Source organism: Jaculus jaculus, chromosome 1 (genome assembly GCF_020740685.1).
Source record: "Jaculus jaculus isolate mJacJac1 chromosome 1, mJacJac1.mat.Y.cur, whole genome shotgun sequence".
NCBI classification, from domain to species: domain Eukaryota; kingdom Metazoa; phylum Chordata; class Mammalia; order Rodentia; family Dipodidae; genus Jaculus; species Jaculus jaculus.
Window position 1 is genome coordinate 221,937,700 of NC_059102.1, and position 22,154 is coordinate 221,959,853.

A 22,154-nucleotide genomic window follows, 5' to 3' on the forward strand; every position below is an offset into this window, starting at 1 on the left:
CAGCTCTAACAGTTTGCTAGTAGAGTCTTTAGGGTTGTTTATGTACAGAATCATGTCATCTGCAAATAATGATAACTTGATCTCTTCCTTTCCAATTTGTATCCCTTTTATGTGTGTCTCTTGCATTATTGTTATGGCTAAGACTTCCAAAACTATATTAAGGAAAAGTGGGGACAGTGGACACCCTTGTCTTGTTCCTGATTTTAGTGGAAAAGCTTCCAGTTTTTCGCCATTTAGTAATATGTTGGCTGTAGGCTTATCATAAATAGCTTTTATTATATTGAGATATGTCCCTTCTATTCCCAGTCGGTGTAGGACTTTTATCATGAAGGGATATTGGATTTTGTCAAATGCTTTCTCTGCATCCAATGAGATGATCATGTGATTTTTGTCCTTCAACCCATTTACATAATGTATTACATTTATAGCTTTGCGTATAGTTAACCATCCAGGCATCTCTGGGATAAAGCCTACTTGGTCAGGGTGAATGATCTTTTTGATATACTCTTGTATTCTGTTTGCCAATATTTTGTTGAGAATTTTTGCATCTATGTTCATGAGGGAGATTGGTCTGTAATTTTCTTTTTTTGTTATATCTTTGCCTGGTTTTGGTATCAGGGTGATGCTGGCTTCATAGAAGGAGTTTGGTAGAATTCCTTCTTTTTCTATTTCCTGGATAAGCTTAAGAAGGAATGGTGTTAGCTCTTCCTTAATGGTCTGGTAAAATTCAGCAGTGAATCCATCTGGGCCTGGGCTTTTTTTAGTTGAGAGATTATTGATAACTGTTCAGATCTCCATGTTTGTTATAGGTCTATTTAAGTGATTAATCTCATTTTAGTTTAATTTAGGTAGGTCATATAAATCAAGGAAATTATCCATTTCTTTCAGATTTTCATGCTTTCTGGAGTATATGCTTTTATAGTATGTCCGTATGATTTTTTTAATTTCTCTGGAATCTGTTGTGGTTTACCTTTATCATCTCTGATTTTATAGTTTGTGTCTCTTCTCTTTCTTTTGGTCAGATTTGCTAAGCGTTTATCAATCTTGTTTATCCTTTCAAAGAACCAACTCTTTGTTCATTAATTCTTTGGATTGTTTTTTTGTTTCTATTTCATTAATTTCTGCCATAATCTTTATTATTTCTTCCCATCTACTGATTTTTGGTTTGCCTTGTTCTTCTTTTTCCAAGGCTTTAAGGTGAAGCATTAGGTCGTTTACTTGTGACCTTTCTAATTTCTTAATATAGGTACTTAAGGCTATAAATTTACTTCTTAGAACTGCCTTCATTGTGTCCAAGAGATTTTGATATGTTGTGTTCTCATTATCATTTGACTCTATAAATTTTTTGATTTCTTCATTGACCCATTCATCATTTAGTAGTGCATTATTTAGTTTCCATGATTTTGTGTATGCTCTATAGCCTTTCTTGCTACTGATTTGTAGTTTGATTCCATTGTGGTCAGATAGAATGCAAGGAATTATTTCAATTTTCCTGAATTTGTTAAGATTTTCTTTGTGTCCTATTATATGGTCTATTTTAGAGAACGTTCCATGGGCTGCTGAAAAGAATGTATATTCTGCAGCTTTTGGATGAAATGTCCTGTATATATCTGTTAGGTCCATTTCTTCAATAACCTCATTTAGTCCAGATGCCTCGCTGCTTAATTTTTCCCGGGATGACCTGTCAATTGTTGAGAGTGGGTTGTTAAAGTCACCCACCACCACTGTGTTTGCTGTTATCTGTAACCTTAGTTCTAATAGTGTTTGTTTGATGAATTTGGGAGCCCCCATCTTACGTGCATATATGTTTAGGATTGTAATGTCCTCCTGTTGGAGTGTGCCCTTAATCAATATAAAGTGACCTTCTTTATCTTTCTTGACTAATGTTGGACTAAAGTCTACCTTGTCAGATATTACGATAGCAGCACCTGCATGTTTTCTAGGCTCATTTGCTTGAAACACCGTCTTCCAAACTTTCACCCTAAGATAATGTCTATCCTGTGTAGTAAGGTGAGTTTCATGGAGACAACAAATTGTAAGATCCTGCTTTTTAAGCAGTCTGCAAACCTATGTCTTCTGGTTGGGGCATTGAGGCCGTTGATATTAAGAGAGATTATTGAAAGGTGTATATTTATATTTGCCTTTTTTTTTGTGTGTGTGTGTGTGGTTCCATTTCTACCTGTGCTCTCTTGTATTAACTAGTATTTGAGTATTGCCTGTTTTTTCTAGGGTACTTTTTTTTGTATTTTTTTAAATTTAATTTATTAGTTTTCTTTTCAGGAAATACAGACAGTTTGGTACCATTACTTAGGCTCATCTGTGATCTACCCCCTCCCATTAGACCCTCCTTGTTAATGAAAATGGGTCGTGCATTGTGGAGTTAGCCCCCAGTTATTGGTATGATAAATGTCTCTGCAAATCATGACCCAACATGTGACTCTGACATTCTTTCTGCCCCCTCTTCCGCAAGATTTCCCTGAGCCATGTTGGGTTCATTTTTGGTTTGCTTCAGTGCTGAGGTGTTGGGGGCCTCTGAGGCTTTGGCTCTCTGATTTGGTAGGAGTTGATTTTTCTCTGGATCAATCTCCTCCCCCTTTGTGCTGGTATCCGGTTCACAGGAAAACATCACCCTTGCTTATTTCGCCAGTTGTCCTTAGTTTCAGTTGGGCCCCTTTTGAGGTATGTTGGGGCAGCTCTCTTCTTAGGTTCTGCATCTATCTGGAAAAGAGAAGCAGATTCTCCAACAGAGAGTAAGTTAGCACCTGGAAAATTGAGATAACACTTACTTTTTTGATAGACAGTTTGATAGGTGTAGGCCCTCTTATACCCCGTGATTGATGGTAGCTTGATGTTGTAGAGTGGGCTTGTGTTTGGGTATGGTTCTGACTTGTTTCCCAGCTCCAGCTAAGGGTCTAGTACCACTGAGTGGATCAGTTAGCCAACTCAAGAGGAATTGATTCCTCACCATGGCTGTGTACCACTATTGCACTTGTGTGGGCATCACATCCGGTTATTTGTTGCTAATTAGGTTAAACAATGTGTTGCTTGGATAGATCTTGGTCATTTCCCCCAGTTGCCTATGTAACGCCTTCTGGCACTAGACACGTTGACTGTCTGGGGACTGACTCTCTCCTGGCTTCCAGCCATGTCATTCCATTTTACGCGTCAGCTGCATATGGAGTCTTCAGCAATAGGGTCTTACCACTGGCCTTTGGTGGGTCATCAATTACTCTGACAGAAGTCTGTCATTGTTTTGGGAAACCTTGTAGGTTTCTCTGATCAAAAGCTCATTGTGGATGGTATGCCCAAGCTGGAAGTGGGGGGGTTACAGGTCAGTGTCCACTATTAAATTGAGGAAAAACATAACTAATATACAAGAGTTAGAGTGGAGAGAGATAGAGGGGAGAGGGGGAGAGGGAGGGAGGGAAGATGTAGGAGATTTAGGTCAGTCTTGATCCTACCCTCTCCAGTGTCTTGTGGTTCATGTGTTTCCTGTAAGGGTCTAGTGAAGGTTCAGCCATTTGGTCTGTCTTTTAGGAAGTAGAATTTTATGGTACAATTGACGCTTGGGTCTGGATTACTGTTTTCCACCCTTTGATTCCCTCCCCGCCCTCCCATCCATCTTATTGTCTAGCCCATGAGGTGCTTGCTGGGTATGTAAGGCATCTTGGGCAGATTCAGTTTAGGTGTTGCAGATGAGTGAGACTATGTGTCGATTTTTTTTCTGTGATTGGGTAAGTTCGCTGAGAATGATCTGTTCCAGGTTCAACCATTTTTCCTCAAATTTCTTTATGTCGTTTTTTCTTACTGCTGTATAGAATTCCATTGTGTAGATATACCATATCTTTGTTATCCATTCTTCTAATGATGGACATCTGGGTTGATTCCAGCTTTTAGCTATTACGAATTAAGCTGCTACAAACATGGTTGAGCAAATCTCTCTGGCTTTTGGTTTGAAGGTTTTAGGGTACATGCCCAGTAATGGTATAACTGGGTCTGTTGGTATTTCTATAGTCAGCTTTTTCAGGAGTCTCCATATTGCTTTCCAAAGTGGTTGTACCATCCTGCATTCCCACCAACAGTGAATGAGTGTCCCTGCTTCTCCACATCCTCACCAGCATTTATTTTCATTTGACCTTTTGATGTTGGCTATCCTTATTGGGGTAAAGTGGGATCTCATAGTTGTTTTAATTTGCATTTCTCTGATGATTAGGGATGATGAGCATTTTCTTAGGTGTGTGTTTGCCATTTGTATCTCTTCCTCTGTGAATTTCCTGTTTAACTCTGTGCCCCATTTTGTGAGTGGGGTATTTGTCTTCTTATTGTTTAGACTTTTGAGTTCTTTGTAAATTCTAGAGATAAGGCCTCTATCAGTTGGATAACCTGCAAATATTTTCTCCCATTCTGTGGGTATTCTATTGGCTTTGCTTATTATATGCTTGTCTGTAAAGAAACTCTTCAGCTTCATATGATCCCAATGGTTGAGTGACTGTCTAAGAACTTGAGCCACTGGGGTTTTATTCAGGAAGTCTTTTTCCATTCCTATATCATGGAAAGTACTTCCTAAATTTTCTTCCAGTAATTTTCGAGTTTCTGGTCTTATGTTGAGGTCTTTGATCCATTTGGATTTGAGTGTTGTGCACGGTGAAATGTGTGGATCAAGTTTTAGTTTCCTGCATGTGGTTATCCAGTTTGTCCAGCACCATTTGTTGAAGATGCTATCTTTTTTCCAGTCTATATTGTTTGGGCCTTTGTCGAATATCAAGTAGCTATAGTTGCTTGGCCCAAAATCCGGGTCCTCAAGTCTATTCCATTGGTCTACACTCCTGTTTTTATGCCAGTACCTTGCTGTTTTTATTACTATGGCTTTGTAGTATAACTTTATATCGGGTATGGTGATGCCACCAGAGGTATTTCTTTTGTTGAGGATATGTTTGGATATGCGAGGCCTTCTGCCTTTCCATATGAAATTTGAGATCATTTTTTCTATCTCTGTGAAGAACACTGTTGGTATTTCAATTGGAATTGCATTAAATCTATATATTGCCTTTGGTAGGATTGTCATCTTCACAATGTTAATTCTGCCTATCCAGGAGCATGGGAGGTCTTTCCATCGTTTCAAGTCCTCCTCAGTTTCTTTTTTGAGAGTTTTTATATTTTCGTTGTATAGATCTTTTACTTCCTTGGTTAACGTTATTCCAAGGTATTTTATTTTTTTTTGTTGCTATTGAAAATGGGACTATGTCCTTTATTTCTTTTTCTGTGTTTTTGTCATTTGCATACAGAAATGCTACCGATTTTTGTGCATTGATTTTGTATCCTGCTACTTTCAGTTAATCACCTTCAGGAGTTTTGGGATGGTGTCTCTCGGGTCTCTTACATATACAATCATGTCATCAGCGAATAGAGCTAACTTAACTTCTTCCTTTCCAAATTGTATCCCTTTTATGTCCTTCTCCTGCCTTATTGCTTGGGCTAGGACTTCCAGGACTATATTGAAAAGCAGAGGTGAGAGAGGACATCCCTGTCTTGTTCCTGATCTCAATGGGAATTCCTCCAGTCTCTCTCCATTAAGTATTATTTGGGCCTTTGGAGCTTTGTATATTGCCTTTATTATATTAAGATGTGAACCGGCCATGCCGATTCTCTGCAATGTTTTGATCATGAAGTGATGTTGTATCTTGTCAAAGGCCTTTTCTGCATCTATCGAAATGATCATGTGATTTTTATGTTTAAGCTTGTTTATGTGGTGTATTACATTGACAGATTTTCATATGTTGAACCACCCTTGTGTTCCTGGGATAAATCCCACTTGGTCAAGGTGGATAATGCTTTTGATATGTTGTTGGATTCGGTTTGCGAGAAATTTTTTTTTTAAATTATTTATTTATTTGCCAGCGAGAAAGACAGACAGAGGGAGAGAGAGAGATTGGGCGCGCCAGGGCTTCCAGCCTCTGCAAACGAACTCCAGACGCGTGTGCCCCCTTGTGCATTTGGCTAACGTGGGACCTGGGGAACCGAGCCTCGAACCAGGGTCCTTAGGCTTCATAGGCAAGCGCTTAACTGCTAAGCCATCTCTCCAGCCCAAGGTTTGCGAGAATTTTGTTGAGGATCTTTGCGTCTATGTTCATTAGGGAAATAGGCCGATAGTTTTCTTTTCTTGTGGCATCTCTGCCTGGTTTTGGGATTAGGGTGATACTAGCTTCGTAGAAGGAGTTGGGTAGTTTTCCCTGTTCTTCAATTGTATGGCACAGTTTTAGGAAGATTGGTTTGAGTTCTTCCATGAAGGTTTGATAAAATTCAGCTGGGAATCCATCTGGTCCTGGACTCTTCTTTTTTGGGAGGTTTTTTTTATTACTTTTTCAATCTCCATGAGCGTGATGGGTTCATTGAGGTGGCTGATCTGCTCTGAGTTTAGCTTTGGTAGATGATATGCATCCAGGAATTTATCCATCTCCTCCACATTTTCCAGTTTTGTGGAGTAGAGGTTTTTGAAATAAGTCCTGATGATTCTGCCGATTTCACTGATGTCTGTTGTGATCTCTCCTTTTTCATTTTGAATTTTGTTAATTTGGAGTCTCTCCTTTTTTTGCTTGATCAAATTGGCCAGAGGTTTGTCAATCTTGTTTATTTTTTCAAAGAACCAGCTCTTTGTTTTGTCAATTGCCTTAATTGTTTCCTTGGTTTCCAATTCATTAATTTCTGCTCTGATTTTAATTATTTCTTTCCTTCTGGAGCTCTTTGGGTTGGATTTTTCTTGTTTTTCCAATGCCTTTAGGTGGATGGTTAGGCTATTGATTTGGGATCTTTCTGTCTTTTTTATGAAGGCATTGAGTGCTATGAATTTTCCCCTGAGGACTGCCTTCATTGTGTCCCACAAGTTTTGGTATGATGTGTTCTCATTGTCATTCAATTCCAGGAATTTTGCAATTTCATTTTTTATTTCATCCACTATCCATTTATTGTTTAAGAGTGTGCTATTCAGTTTCCAGTTGCCGTTGGGGCTCTTGCTGGTTATTTTGTTGTTGATTTCTAGGAATATAGCATTATGATCTGATATCATGCAGGGAATTATGTCGATTTTCCTAAATATGTGGAGGCTATCTTTGTGACTCAGTATATGGTCTATTTTAGAGAATGTTCCATGGGCTGCTGAGAAGAATGTGTAGTCTGTGGATTTGGGATGGAAAGTTCTGTAGATGTCTGTTAGGTCTAAGTGTTCTATGGTTTTGTTGAGCTCTCTTACTTCCCTGTTGAGCTTCTGTTTGGGTGATCTGTCTATTACTGATAATGGTGTGTTAAAGTCCCCAGCTATGATGGTGTTGGTGGTTATTTCAGTTTTATTGTCAAGTAGGTTTTGTTTTATGAACTGCGGTGCCCCTGTGTTTGGTGCATACAGATTTATGATTGTAATATCCTCTTGGTGGATTGTTCCCTTTACAAGTAGGAAGTAGCCTTCTTTGTCTTTTTTGATTGTTTTTGGTTTGAAGTCAACTTTATCTGATATTAATATAGCTACACCTGCTTGTTTCTTATTCCCATTTGCTTGGAATATTGTTTTCCACCCTTTCACCCTGAGGAGGTTTCTGTCTTTAGTGGTAAGGTGGGTTTCTTGAAGGCAGCAGATTGAGGGGTCTAATTTTTTGATCCACCCTGTTAGCCTGTGTCTCTTGATTGGTGAATTAAGGCCATTAATGTTTAGGGTGATGACTGTGAGATTTGATTTGACCCCTGTCATGTTGTGGTGGTAGAGGTGTGTTGGCATTTCCATGGAATTTAATTTTTTTTTTTTCCTATCTACTCTGGGTTTGGTTGCTGTGATCTGCTTCTTGTAGGCATTTGTGTTTGGTTATTTGTTTCTTCTCTGTGGAGAATTTCCTGGAGTACTTTCTGTAGGTTTGGTTTTGTGTTCATATAATTGTAAAGCTGAGTTTTGTCACGGAAAGTTTTCCTTTCACCATCTATTATAAGGGAGACTTTTGCCGGGTAGAGTAGTTTGGGTTGGAAGCCATAGTTCCTTAGAGTTTGGAGAGTATCATTCCAGGCCCTTCTAGCTTTCAGGGTTTCCATTGAGAAGTCTGAAGTAATTCTGATGGGGTTTCCTTTGAAAGTGGTGTGCTGTTTTTCCCTAGCTGCTTTTAGGATTTTTTCCTTGGTGTCAATGTTTAGAGTCTTAATGATAACATGCCTTGGGGAGTTTCTCCTTTGGTCTATTTGGTTAGGAGTTCTGTTTGCTTCTTGAATCTTGATGGGCCTTTCTTTTAAGAGACGGGGGAAGTTTTCTTCAATTATTGTGTTAAATAAGTTCTCCATGCCTTTGGTCTGAAATTCTCCTTCTGGTATTCCAATGATTCTGATATTAGGACGTTTAAGTGTATCCCACAATTCTCTCATGTTCTGTTCACAGGAACTTTTGAACTTACTGAAATTTTTGGACTCTCGAACTGTTTCTTCCATCCTGTCTTCCAGATCAGAATTTCTATCTTCCACTTCGCTGACTCTATTCTTGAGAGCCTCTAGCGAGTTTTGGACTTGTTCAATTAAGTTTGCATTTTCTACTACTTTCCTATGTATCAATTCCATCGCTCTGTCCAGCTCCCTTTTCACCTCATTTTCTGATTTTCTTGATGATTCTTGGAAATCATCCTTGCATTTCTTTATGTTTTCATTTAGTGTGGCCAGCTGATTTTTAAGGTCCTCTTTTTTTTCACACTCCCTCAACTCTCTTACATCTCTTTGAATTCCTTCCAGTGTCTTATCATATTGCTCTAGCTTAGTGATGGTAGCATCCATACGATTATCTATACTTTGTAGCTTTCCTGTCAGTTCTAGCAGTAGTTTGGTCAGGGTTGCATTGTTCATTGCTTCTACTTGATGTTCTGATCCTAAACACTCTTCTATGTTTTGGTTAGTTGTGATCCTTGTTGGACTGGGTGATCTGTCTGGATTTTCTTTCATTTTATTTTTCGTGTTATTTCTTTTGCGTGGTGGTCTACCCATGTCAATGTATGGGCAGGTAGGTGGGTGGAGCAGCCTGGGATCTAGCTTAATGCGAATCCAAGGCAGCCTGGGGCAGTTGTAAGCAGCCTGGGTTTTTGCTCACTCTTGCCAAAGCCGCCTACCTATAGCCTGACAGGGGCACCAAAGTTGCCTGAATTCTCACCCAGTAATGCACCTAAGCTGCCTGCCTTTGAGCTTGAAAGGGGACTGAGGTAGCAAGCCCTAAAGGTGCCTAGATTCTGGCTGGGTACACTGGGATCTGTAAACAGTCTGTGCTCTTCTGCCTCAGGGAAGTGGGGGATGGGTGGCGATGTACAGGTAGGGGATGGCACCTGCACTGGCACTAGTGACTCAGTGTGGACTTATGTGGGTCTTGCTGTGGGAGTGGGCCCGCTGCACGTGCAATTGTAGTGCAGAGGCAGATGATGTGGGTACGGAATCAGGACACAGCAGAAGCTGACCGGCGGCAAGTGATGTGAGCACAGCAGCAAGGGATCTGGCAGCCACCTATTCACGGCAGGGGTGGCCCCTACAGGCCTGCGAACCGAGCACCACGTGGCTGGTCTACTCGCAGGATCAGAGAACAAGGGCGAGGTAGGAGGTCTCAGCTTGAGTGCAGCAGGCTGGCAGGCGTGACTGGTGGGTACCTGATCAGAGCACAGCCATGCAGGATGTGCGGAGGGTGCGTGGGCGGGTGGGCGGAAGGGGGCGCGGGGTGCGATGGTGTGTATGGAGCAAGTGGGGCACGCGGCGGGGGTGGTCGGGGTGTGCCGGGGCACCGGGCAAACAGGGTGGGTTGTGTGGGAGGCAGTAGGGCTCAGGGGGCGCGGGGTGGGGTGCCCTGGAGGGGCGGAGGGCGTGGGGTGCTCTGATCAGTCAGGGGGTGAGGGGCGTGCTGTTGGTGCGGGGGGTGCGCATGCAGGGGGGGTGTGCAGGGCGCAGGGGTGTGCGGGGCACCAGAGAGCGTGGGGGGGAGCGCAGGGTGCGCAGGGGTTCACGGGGTGCGCAGGGGGGGGGAGCGTGCGGGAGGCATGGGGGGCTAGGGGCACAGGGCACGTGGGGGGTGCGCGGGGGGCGCAGGGTGCGCGTGTGGGGAGGGGGCGCGGGGCACACGGGGTGCAGGATGCCAAGAGACGCCACAGGGTGCTCTGGATGCGTGGGGGGGTGGGGCTTGCGGGGGGGGTCGAGGGGGTCGTGCGGGGCGTGGAGGGGGGCGGGGCACGCTCAGGCACGCCGGGGCACAGGACGCGTGGGGGTGGCGCTCAGGGGGCGCAGGGTACGCCTGGGCACGCAGGAGCGCGCACGTGACGCGCGGAGGTGCCCAGGCCGCGTGCGGCAGGGGGACGAGGGGCGTGCAGGGTAGGGGCGCGGGGAGGGTGGCAGGGGGCGCTTCAGGGCACATGGGGCTCAGGGCACGGATGCTCCGGGGCGCGGGTGGGAGGGCGGCTAGGAGCGCGGGGCGCTGGGGTGGGCGCGGGGGGCGCAGGATGCCGCGGGGTGCTCTGGACTTGCGGGGGGGGAGGGGGCAGGTCGCGTGGGGGAGGGGGTCAAGGGGGTCACGGTCGCGCAGAGGTGAGCACGCTGAGGTAAGATGGAGTGCAGGATGCTGCGGGACGCCGAGGGGCACTCTGGACGCGCGGCGGGGGTGGAGCGCAGGGGGGGGCTCAAAGAGCGCGGGGGTGGGGTGCAGGGGTCTGGGGCATGCGGGGGGCGCGGGGCACACCTGGGCGCCTGGGTGCGGGACGCTGCGGAGTGCTTGGAGCGTGCCTGCTGCGTGTGGGTAGGGAGCGTTGGGCGCGCGGGGGGGGAGAAGCGGGGGCGGGGCGCATGGGGGGCTCGAGGCGCGTGGGGTGGGGCGCAGGGGTCTCGGGCACGCAGGGGGGCGGGGCGCGGGGCACGCCTGGGCGCGCGGGGCGCTTGGGGTGCGCCTGCCGTGTGTGGATAGGGAGTGTGGGGCGCGCGGGGGTGGTGCCAGGGGTGGGGCGGGCGGGGGGGGTCTCGAGGCGCGCGGGGGTGGGGCGCGGGGGTCTGGGGTGCGTGGGGGGCGCGGGGCAGGCCTGGGCACCCGGGCATGGGAAGCCTCGGTTCGCTGGGGCTGTGCCTGCCGTGTGTGGATAGGGAGCGTGGGGCGCGCTGCGGGGCAGGGGCGCGCTGGGGGGTGGTGCAGGGGGGGTGCGCGGGCGTGGGGCGCGGGAGTTGTGGGACGCGCGGGGGCACGTGGGGTTTGGTGCGCACTGGTCGACGGGCCGCGCCCGATGCGGCGATTTGCGGCGGGCGGGGTGGCGGGGCGTGGGTCGCGTGGGTGTGTGCTTCCCTCTTTTACCCCAATCTGTGCCCTCCCTGTTCAAAAAGTTCCTAACTTCCCTTAAATACTTGCCTTTTTTTCCCCTTGTTGTGTGTAGCGTAGCTAGGCGGTCGCCATCTTGACCAGAAGTCACTTTTTCTAAGGTCCTTATATGTGTGTTTTTCCTTTTCTTCAGCATGGAGAAGACATGTTGAAGACACCTACTATGCTTTTGGAGGGGAATTCTCCTCCTTCCACTGTGCCCTGAATTCTTATATTTGATCTTTTCATAGTGTCTAGAATATCTTGAAATTCCCATTCATACTTTTCTATAAGTTTGTCTTTCTCTTTGTTGTACTGTATTAGATCTGCCACCTGGTCTTCTAGCTTAGATATTCTGTCCTCTCCTTCATCCATTCTACTGGTGTGATTTTCTACAGAGTTTTATATTTCATTAACTGTGTTCTTCATTGCTAGTAATTCTCACTGTTTTTTCTTTATCATTTCTATTTCCTTATTTATGTATTGTATTACCTTCTTTATTTCATGTAATTGGTGTCCTGCATCTTCTTTGATTCCTTTGATTTCCTCTTTAAGTTCCTCTTTCACTCCTTTAATCTGTTCTCTGACTTCTTTGAACATATTTACAATCATTCTTTTGAAATCTTTCTCAGGCATTTCCTCTAAGTCATTCTCACTGGAGGACATTTCTGATGCATTAATACTTTTAGGAGGATTTATATCATCTTGCTTTTCAGTGTTTCTTGTGTTATAATGTATATATATTTGCATCTTGGATTAAGTTAATGCTTGGATTTTCTAGCTAGCTGGGTATTCTTAGCTGTATCAGTTGATTTGATGGTATATATTTTCAGGGTAAGAGCTTAAGTTGTTAGGTGTGGCTCTTAAGACTCACAGAGTATCTACAAAGGTGCTCCTAGTGGTTGAGTTTCCCTGCTATGGGAGAATTCAAGTAGGCTGAGTGGAATAAAATACAGGTAGATTCTAAAAGTTAACTAAACACTACACATTTAATCAAAACCAGCCCCAAGTATGTATGCCAGAGTAGTTATTATTACAAGCAGATCCTCTATCAACATAGTGGTTAAGATTTCTGGTCTGTTGAGGGATACAAGTCAGCTTGTGACCAAGTGAGACCCTTCCCGGGTGCAATCCCAGTTACCTTGGATGATTTTGGTCTCAGTCAAGTTGCTGTCTGGTCATCGGGCTGCTGTTCTGATTTCTGGAGCTGGGCACTGGCTTTTCCTTGCGGGGCAAACCGAGCCTGGCAACTGTGGCCTTGCAGGTCAGCACCCCGGCTGCTGGAACTGCTGCTGTTAAAGCTGCCTTTGATGGGTCTGTCAGTAGCTGAAGCTGTTGCTGCTGGGCCCACCACTGCTGCTGCTGAAGCTGCTGCTGCTGGGGTCTCTGTTACCGGTGCCAGAGCTGCTGGGTCCTGCTGTTGGCCCAAGGTGGCGTGGCCAGGTCCCAGGACCTTTGCTCTGTTCACTGGAGCTGGGCTCAGGCGGTGGAGGAGGGGAGGGAGCCGCAGCTGCTCTGGTTCTCTCGCTGTTCCACGTGTTCTTCTACCTCGTGGTCTGCTCCTCCGTTGCTTACTGCCGCTCTCCCTCAGGTTTCCTGAGTTGTGGAGAGTGCCGGTGTGAGTGGAAAATCCCCACACCTGGCTTTTCCTGTTGCTTGAGCCAAGTCTGGCGGCTTTCTGGTACGCTGCCGCCACCTTGGTTGGCAGAGCTGCCGGGGCCGCTTTTGCCGGCCTGTGCAGGCTCTGGATGCTCTGGATCTCTTCTACTTCTCTGCTGCTGCTTCAATTTCCTATACACCTCACTTTTTAGTAAAAGTGTGTATTTTGCTGGGGTTTTTTTTGGACTTTTTTCCCCACAGGCTGCTTTGGCATGGTACCTATGCCGCCATCTTAACCGGAAGTCTGCATGTTCATTCTTTATCTTTCCCCCATATCTCCCTCTCTGTGCATCTTTCTCTCTCTCAAATAAATAAAAATAAAAAATTTTAAATTATTTAAAAAGAGAAATTGCAGAAGACACTAGGAAGGCATCTGCTGCAGTCAGGTTCACATTGCTGGTAGAAATAACCCAACCAAGAGCAGCTTGTGGGAAAGAAGAGATTTATTTTGCCTTACAGACCCAAGGGGGAAGCTCCATTGTGGCAGGGGAAAATGGTAGCATGAGCAGAGCGTGAACATCACCCCATGGCCCACCTAAGTGGACAACAGACACAAGAGAGTGTGTCAAACACTGGCAAGGGTAAACTGGCTATACCACCCATAAGCCCACCCCCAACACTATACTGTCTCCAGGAGGCTTTAATTTCCAATTGCCATCAGCCAGGGAACCTAACCTCCAGAACACCTAAGTTTATGGGGGACACCTGACTCAAACCACCACAACATCCCATGTTATTGGATTGGAAGAAACAATATTCTGAAAATGCTAATCTTACCAAAAGCAATTTATACATTTAATGCAATCCCCATCAAAATACCAACAACATTCTTCATGAAAATTTTAAATTTAAATTTTAAATTCAAAATTCATTTGAAAGCACATAAAACCTTGAATAACCAAAACAATTCAACAACAACAACAAAAAAAAGGTGGCAGTATCACCATACCTGATTTTTAAGATATATTACAGAGCTATAGTAACCAAAATAGCACAGTACTGGCAAAAAGACAAATATGTAGATCAAGGTAACAGACTAGAGGACCCAGATGTAACCCAGGAAGCTACAGCCATCAGATTTTTGACAAAAGTGCCAAAAAAATTCACTGGACAAAAGAAAGCCTCTTTAACAAAAATGGTGCTGGGAAAACTGGCTACTCATATATAGAAGGATACAAATAGATCCTTATCTCTCTCCATTCACAAGAATCAATTCCAAATGGATCAAAGCAGTAGCAGCGGCTACAGACCCAGCAGCGGCAGCTTTAGCATCAGGAGTGCCAGCAGCGGGGGTGCTGATCTGCAGGGCCACACTTGCCAGGCTTGGTTTGCCCCACAGGAAAAGCCAGTGCCCAGTTCCAGAAATCGGAACAGCAGCCCGACGACCCAGGCAGCAACTTGACTGAGACCAAAATCATCCAAGGTAACTGGGATTGCACCCGGGAAGGGTCTCACTTGGTCACAAGCTGACTTGGATCCCTCAACAGACCAGAAATCTTAACCTCTTTGTTGATAGAGGATCCGGTCATTATAATAACTACTATTGTATACATACTTGGGTTTGTTTTTGATTGAATGTGTACAGTGTTTAGTTAAATTTTAGAATCTACCTGTATTTTATTCCACTCAGCCTACTTGAATACTCCCATAGCAGGGAAACTCAACCCCTAGAAGCACTTTTGTAGATACTCCGAGAGTCTTAAGAGCCACACCTAACACCTTAAGCTCCTACCCTGAAAATATATAACATCAAATCAATTGATACAGTTAAGAATACCCAGCTGCTAGAAAATCCAAGCATTAACTTAATCCAAGATGCAAAAACATATATGTATTATAACACAAGAAACACTAAAAAGAAAGACGATATAAAACCACCTAAAAGTATTAATGCATCAGAAATGTCCTCCAGTGAGAAAGAGTTAGAGGAAATGCCTGAGAAAGATTTCAAAAGAATGATTGTAAATATGTTCAAAGAAGTCAGAGAACAAATCAAAGGAGTGAAAGAGGAACTTAAAGAGGAAATCAAAGGAATCAAAGAAGATGCAGGACACCAGTTTCATGAAATAAAGAAGGCAATACAAGACAAAAATAAGGAAATAGAAATAATAAAGAAAAACCAGTCAGAATTACTAGCAATGAAGAACACAGTTAATGAAATAAAAAACTGTAGAAAATCTCACCAGTAGGATGAATGAGGGAAGAGGATAGAATATCTAAGCTAGAAGACCAGGTGGCAGATCTAATACAGTACAACAAAGAGAAAGACAAACTTATAGAAAAGTATGAGTGGGAATTTCAAGATATTCTGGACAGTATGAAAAGATCAAATATAAGAATTCAGGGCATAGTAGAAGGAGAAGAATTCCACTCCAAAGGCATAGTAGGCGTCTTCAAACAAAAATCATAGAAGAAAATGTCCCCCAATTTAGGAAAGAGGTGCCAATGCAGATACAGGAAGCCTTTAGAACCCCAGCCAGACAAAACCTGGAAAGAACCTCTCCTCACAATATTATAATCAAACTACCAAACACACAAACCAAGGAAAAAAATACTGAAAGCAGTCAGAGAGAAAAATCAAGTTACCTACAAAAGCAAACCCATCAGTATTACAGCAGATTATACAACACAAACTTTTAAAGCCAGAAGGGCTTGGAGTGATATATTCCAAGTTGTGAAAGATAACAACTGTCAACCAAGGTTACTTTATTCTGCAAAGCTATCCATTCAAATAGACGGAGAAATAAGGACATCCCACGACAAAAGCAGCTTAAAAAAAAAGGCAAACTTAAATATACACCTTTCAATAATATCTCTTAATATCAATGGCCTCAATGCCCCAACCAAAAGACATAGGTTTGCAGACTGGGTTAAAAAGCATGATCCTACAATTTCTTGTCTCCAAGAAACTCACCTTTCTACAAAGAATAGACATTATCTTAGGGTGAAAGGTTGGAAGACGGTGTTTCAAGCAAATGGGCCTAGAAAACATGCAGGTGCTGCTATCGTAGTATCTGACAAGGTAGACTTCAGTCCAACATTAGTCAAGAAAGATAAAGAAGGTCACTTTATATTGTTTAAGGGCACACTCCAATAGGAGGACATTATAATCCTAAACATATATGCACGTAAGATGGGGGCTCCCAAATTCTTCAAACAAACACTATTAGAACTAAGGTTACAGATAACAGCAAACACAGTGGTGGTGGGTGACTTTAACACCCCACTCTCAACAACTGACAGGTCATCCCGGGAAAAAATAAGCAGAGAGGCATCTGGACTAAATGAGGTCATAGAAGGAATGGACCTAACAGATATATACAGGACATTTCATCCAAAGGCTGCAGAATATTCATTCTTTTCAGCAGCACATGGATCATTCTCTAAAATAGACCATATAATAGGACACAAAGCAAATCTTAACAAATTCAGGAAAACTGAAATAATTCCTTGCATTCTATCTGACCACAATGGAATCAAACTACAAATCCATAGCAAGAAAGTCTATAGAGCATACACAAAATCATGGAAACTAAAAAATACCCTACTAAATGATGAATGGGTCAAGGAAGAAATCAAGAAGGAAATCAAAAAATTTATAGAGTGAAACGATAATGAGAACACAACATATCAAAATCTCTGGGACACAATGAAGGCAGTTCTAAGAGGTAAATTTATAGCGTTAAGTACCTAAATTAAGAAATTAGAAAGGTCGCAAGTAAACGACCTAATGCTTCACCTTAAAGCCTTGGAAAAAGAAGAACAAGACAAACCAAAAATCAGTAGGCAGGAAGAAATAATAAAGATTAGGGCAGAAATTAATGAAATAGAAACAACAAAAAAAAAAAATCCAAGGGATTAATGAAACAAAGTGTTGGTTCTTTGAAAGGATAAACAAGATTTATCAACCCTTAGCAAATCTGACCAAAAGAAAGAGAGAAGAGACACAAATTAATAAAATCAGAGATGAAAAAGGTAACATCACAACAGATTCCAGAGAAATTCAAAAAATCATAGGGACATACTATAAAAGCATATACTCCACAAAGTGTGAAAATCTGAAAGAAATGCATGATTTCCTTGATTTATATGACCTACCTAAATTAAATCAAAATGAGATTAATCACTTAAATAGACCTATAACAAACATGGAGATCCGAACAGTTATCAATAATCTCCCAACTAAAAAAAGCCCAGGCCCAGATGGATTCACTGCTGAATTTTACCAGACCTTTAAGGAAGAGCTAACACCATTGCTTCTTAAGCTTTTCCAGGAAATAGAAAAAGAAGGAATTCTACCAAACTCCTTCTAAGAGGTCAGCATCACTCTGATACCAAAACCAGGCAAAGATAGAACAAGAAAAGAAAATTACAGACCAATCTCCCTCATGAACATAGATGCAAAAATTCTCAACAAAATATTGGCAAACAGAATACAAGAGTATATCAAAAAGATCATTCACCTTGACCAAGTAGGCTTTATCCCAGAGATGCAGGGATGGTTCCACATATGCTAATCTAGAAATGTAATACATTATATAAACAGGTTGAAGGACAAAAATCACATGATCTTCTCATGGGATGCAGAGAAAGCATTTGATAAAATCCAATATTCCTTCATGATAAAAGTCCTACAGAGACTGGGAATAGAAGGAACATATCTCAATATAATAAAGCCATTTATGACAAGCCTATAGCCAACATATTACTAAACAGGGAAAAACTGGAAGCTTTTCCACTAAAATCAGGAACAAGACAAGGGTGTCCACTGTCCCCACTTTTATTTAAAGCTTGCCAGATAAAAAAAAGTGACACATGGCCTGGAGAGATGGCTTAGTGGTTAAGCTCTTGCCTGTTAAACCTAAGGTCCCCCGTTTGAGGTTGGATTCCCCTGGACCCACATTAGCCAGATGCACAAGGGGGAGCACTCATCTGGTGTTCGTTTGCAGTGGCTGGAGGCCCTGGAGCACCCATTGTCTCTCTCTCTCTTTCGCTCTCAAATAAATAAAAATAAATAACAACAAAAAACTTTATGTACTAAGGATGGGATATCTTCCAGTGCATTGTTGGCCAGGGAGGTCCCTGATGTCCCCAAAACATTATAGGTCACTGCCAAGGTTCTTGGATTCCCACCTGGAATAGATGGTAAGAAAGGACCCATTGCTGAAGACTCCATGTGCTTGAGCTGCAAGGTCACTGAGAAATCAAGCTGGAGCTGAGCTGAAAAATCCTCCCTGTGGAACAGATGACAAAAAGCTGGTAAAAGCTACATTGTATGTATCCCTTAAGATTGATCAGCCAAGCCAAATGTGCCAAGTGGTTCAATAGCAGTCTATTATGGGGGAAACCTACTGCTCTCTAAGTGAACTGGAGGCCCACTCCACAGGAGGTACTACATGCCTAGTACTGAAAACCTAGTCAAAAGTCTATGGTTGGGGCCAGGTGTGGTGGCACATGCCTTTAATCCCAGCACTTGGGAGGCAGAGGTAGGAGGATCGCTGAGAGTTCAAGGCCACCCTGAGAGTACAGTAAGTTTCAGGTCAGCCTGGACTAGAATTGAGACCCTACCTTGAAAAACAAACAAACAAAAAAGTCTATGGTGGGGGAGGTCATGAGCCCTAGGGGAATAACACCTGCTGTTGTCTGGCTAAATTCATATATTATGCCCCTCAAACTGCCCTGTAAGCACTTTTTTTTTAATGTTCATACCCATATATTAACACTACGCTCACTTTTGGTTACAGAAGCTTCTCTTTTCAGATGGTGGAGACCACTGGCTCAAAAGGCAACACAGTCCTGAGAAGCAATAACAATGGAGTGTACAGTACTGAGACACCTCTATTACACCTTCCAAGGTTCAGGGTCCATTATGGAAGAGGTGGTAGAAACAATGTAAGAGCCAAAGAAAGGTTAGAACTGCTCACAGTGCAACCTTCCAGACACAAAATGGCCTGGATATCCATGATCTTGCAGTGCATGCAAAAATAGGAGGAACAGATGATGACATCAAAATAAAAGAGAGACTAATTGAGATGGGGAGGGAATATGATGGAGGGTGGCTATGTGAGGGTAGAGAGGGAATTATCAGGGTTTATTGTATACATTTATGGAAGTTGTCAATAAAAAGTTAAATAAGAAGGATTATATACAATGTCTTCCAGATGAACACTTCCTAATTCAAACCAAAGTCAACTGTACTCTATTACCAAACAAGACAGATAAAACATTAATCAATAGACAAATGCAAAAGTACCCAACAAACATTTAGCAGATTGAATTTTTAAATACTATAGCACAATGGGCCAGAGAGAGTGCTTAGTGGTTAAAGTGCTTGCCTATGAAGCCTAAGGACCTAAGTTCAACTCTCCAGGTCCCAAGTCAGCCAGACAAGGTGATGCAAGTGCACAAGGTCACACATGCGCACAGGGTGGCACATGCCTCTGGAGTTTGATTGCAGTGTCTGGAGGCCCTGACGTGCCAATTCTCTCCCTCAAAACAAAATAAATAAATACTATAGCACAAGGTGGGTATAGTGAGCCATGCTTGTAAGCAGAATGGTTGGGAGGCTTAAGAAACAACAGCCGTAAGTTCAAGCCTGGGCTGAATACTGAATTCCAGGCCAACCTAGGCTACAAAGTGGGTCTCTCTCTTTTTGCTCTTCTTTCTCACTCTCTCTGTCTCCCCGCCCCCCCCCCACCAAAAACAAAAGTATACACCATCACCAAGTGGAAATTAATGCAGATATGTGTGTATGCGTGTGCGCATGCGTGCGTGTGTGTTATATTGCACCAATCCAAACTTCAAAATTCAGACTATGGGTGAAGCTTAGCCTAGAGTGCATGTTTGGCATGAATAAGGACATAAAACCAAAATAAATAAATAAATAAATTTGGGCTGGAGAGATGGTTTTGCAGTTAAGTTACTTGCTTGTAAAGCCACAGGACCCAAGTTTGATTTCCCGATACCCATGTAAAGCCAGATACACAAGTTGGCACATGTGTCTGGAGTCCATTTGTACTAGCTGAAGGCTCTGAAGCACCCATTCTCTCTATCTGCTTCTTTCTTTCTCTCAATAAAAATAAAATAAATTTTTAAAAAAGGAGAAATTCAAGAATCAATGTATTTGACCATTGTGCAACAAGTTCAATAATAAAAATCATGCAACAGGGTAAAAGATGGTTATGCGTACTTCCTGCACAAGCCTGAGAGCCTGAGGAGGTCTGAGACTGTTTAAGTCTCCAGAACATATGTAAACAGCTAGGTGTGGCCACACACATCTGTAAGCCCACTCCTGCAGGGAGTGGGAACCAGAGAATCACTGGGGCTCATGATTGGCAAGCTCAGGAATCAGTAACAGACTCAATGGCAAAGAAAAAATAGGCTGGTAAGTGATGGAGAGTCATGCCCTACCCTGTGTTCTGGCTGCTGCAAACCAGCCCAGGAGGAGGACATCAGCACATACACGTGCTTACGCCACACGCGCACACAGCTCACAAAATGTAAAAGTAAAAAATTCTTTAACGGGGCTAAGCACGTAGCTCACTCCATAGAGAGCTTGCCTAGAATGAAGGAAGCCGTGGGTCAAACACCCAGGACAGTATGAAACTAGGTGTGGTGGTGCAGGCCTGTATCCACCCAGACAAGGACAAAGAAAGCTCAGAAGTTAAGGTCACCCTTGGATACACACAGTTCCAGGCCAGTCTGGGTTCCAGAAAACCACCTATCAACACATCAACACAATACTAAAATAGGTAAATAGTAAACACACACTGTCTTTAAGAATTCCAATAAACATGGAACAACAACTCACTATGTGGGGTTTAAAAATTGCACCTGAAAAGGTACAAGAAGATTCCCCTTTTTCTTATCTTGGAACCTCAGGTGTTAACCTCTCAGGCCCTGTGCTTTGCTCTTTGCAGTTGAGATTCGTATCAGTCTCTTCCTTCCAAACTTTCCTTACAACTATATAATTGAGAAGTCAACAGAACAGGAAAAGCAGAAATAGACCAACAAAAATACACTCAAATAGATTTTTGACAAAAGAGCGAAGGAAACCCAAATGAGGAAAGTTCACAACAAATGTTCCTGAAACACTGGGTAAGTGAGACTCAATCTGGACACACGTGACAACTCCCAAAAGTCATTCCAAATGGATCCTAAGCCGAACGGAGAAGCGAGGTTCAGAACTCGGGACCACACGGCGACCCCAGACGACCTCCGTTCAGCGGTGTGCTTTCACGGTGGTACCACGACGAGGTACCGGGGAGCTGCCCAGAGGCCGCAGGGCCGAGGTCCCGATCACCGCCCCGAGCCCAGCGGACCGCACAGGACGCCGCTCCGGCCCCGCCCCGCCCCGCGGGGAGGACGCGACCCCGAGCCCGCGGCGCCAGGGCGGCTGCACGGGGAGGCCGGCGCCACCCGCGGCTCTGGCGGCTCCCGGCCGGTCCTCCCGGTCTGAGGACAGCCGGCCCCACGCTCACCATGTCCCGGCTTCCGGGCTCGCCCGCGCCCCGCAAGCAGCCCAGGTTGGCGGCGCCCACCGCACACAGGGGCCGGGGAGGCGCCTCAAAGGGCAGCGGAGGCGGAGACAGCAGCATGGCGGCGCCGGAAAGCAGCCCAGGGGAGCCTCAGTCCAGAGTCCGCCCACTGGCGCTGCTCATTGGACAGCCCGCCACCACGGAGGCCCTGATTGGTTAGAGTTCATACTTGCCGCCTGAATGACAGGAGACGCCCCCTTGGGCGGATGAATGGAACTGAATGTCAGGGACAACCTCAATGCAAACCCACCTATCTCTGGAGAAATTTGCGTCGGAGCAGAACTTGCTCCTGGCCTCTGCTCCTGGCCTCTGGAGCTGGCCTTCCTGGCTTGGTGAAATCAGTCAGCACTTACTGTTCTTCCTCTGGGGCACAAGGTCGCTAGTAAGCGTAGTCCAATACACATTCAATTCTCCAACAGTTATTGTCTTGCTTCAGACCTGGAAGGGTGACCTGCCCACCCCAGGTAAAATTGGAACAAGACCTGGTATCCTGCAAAGATCTAAAATTCCAGCAAGGGACGCCAAGGGCTGCTCACACTTTATCTTTCAGGCTGCACAGTTCAACCCCAAATATAACACATGCCAAGCCTGGCATGGCAGCTCACACCCCTTATTCCATTTACCATTCAGTA

The 22,154-nt window shown here is 44.2% G+C and overlaps 1 long non-coding RNA gene across 1 annotated transcript in view; it reads right to left on the minus strand.

The window, feature by feature from the left end:
• The window catches only part of LOC123457728, a 39,448-nt gene extending 17,870 nt beyond the window's left edge, over positions 1 to 21,578 (minus strand). Inside the window, exon 1 of the long non-coding RNA XR_006635125.1 lies at positions 21,466 to 21,578. This is a non-coding gene — a long non-coding RNA (uncharacterized LOC123457728). The remainder of the gene's footprint in view (positions 1 to 21,465) is intronic.
• Between the last annotated feature and the right edge of the window lie 576 nt (positions 21,579 to 22,154).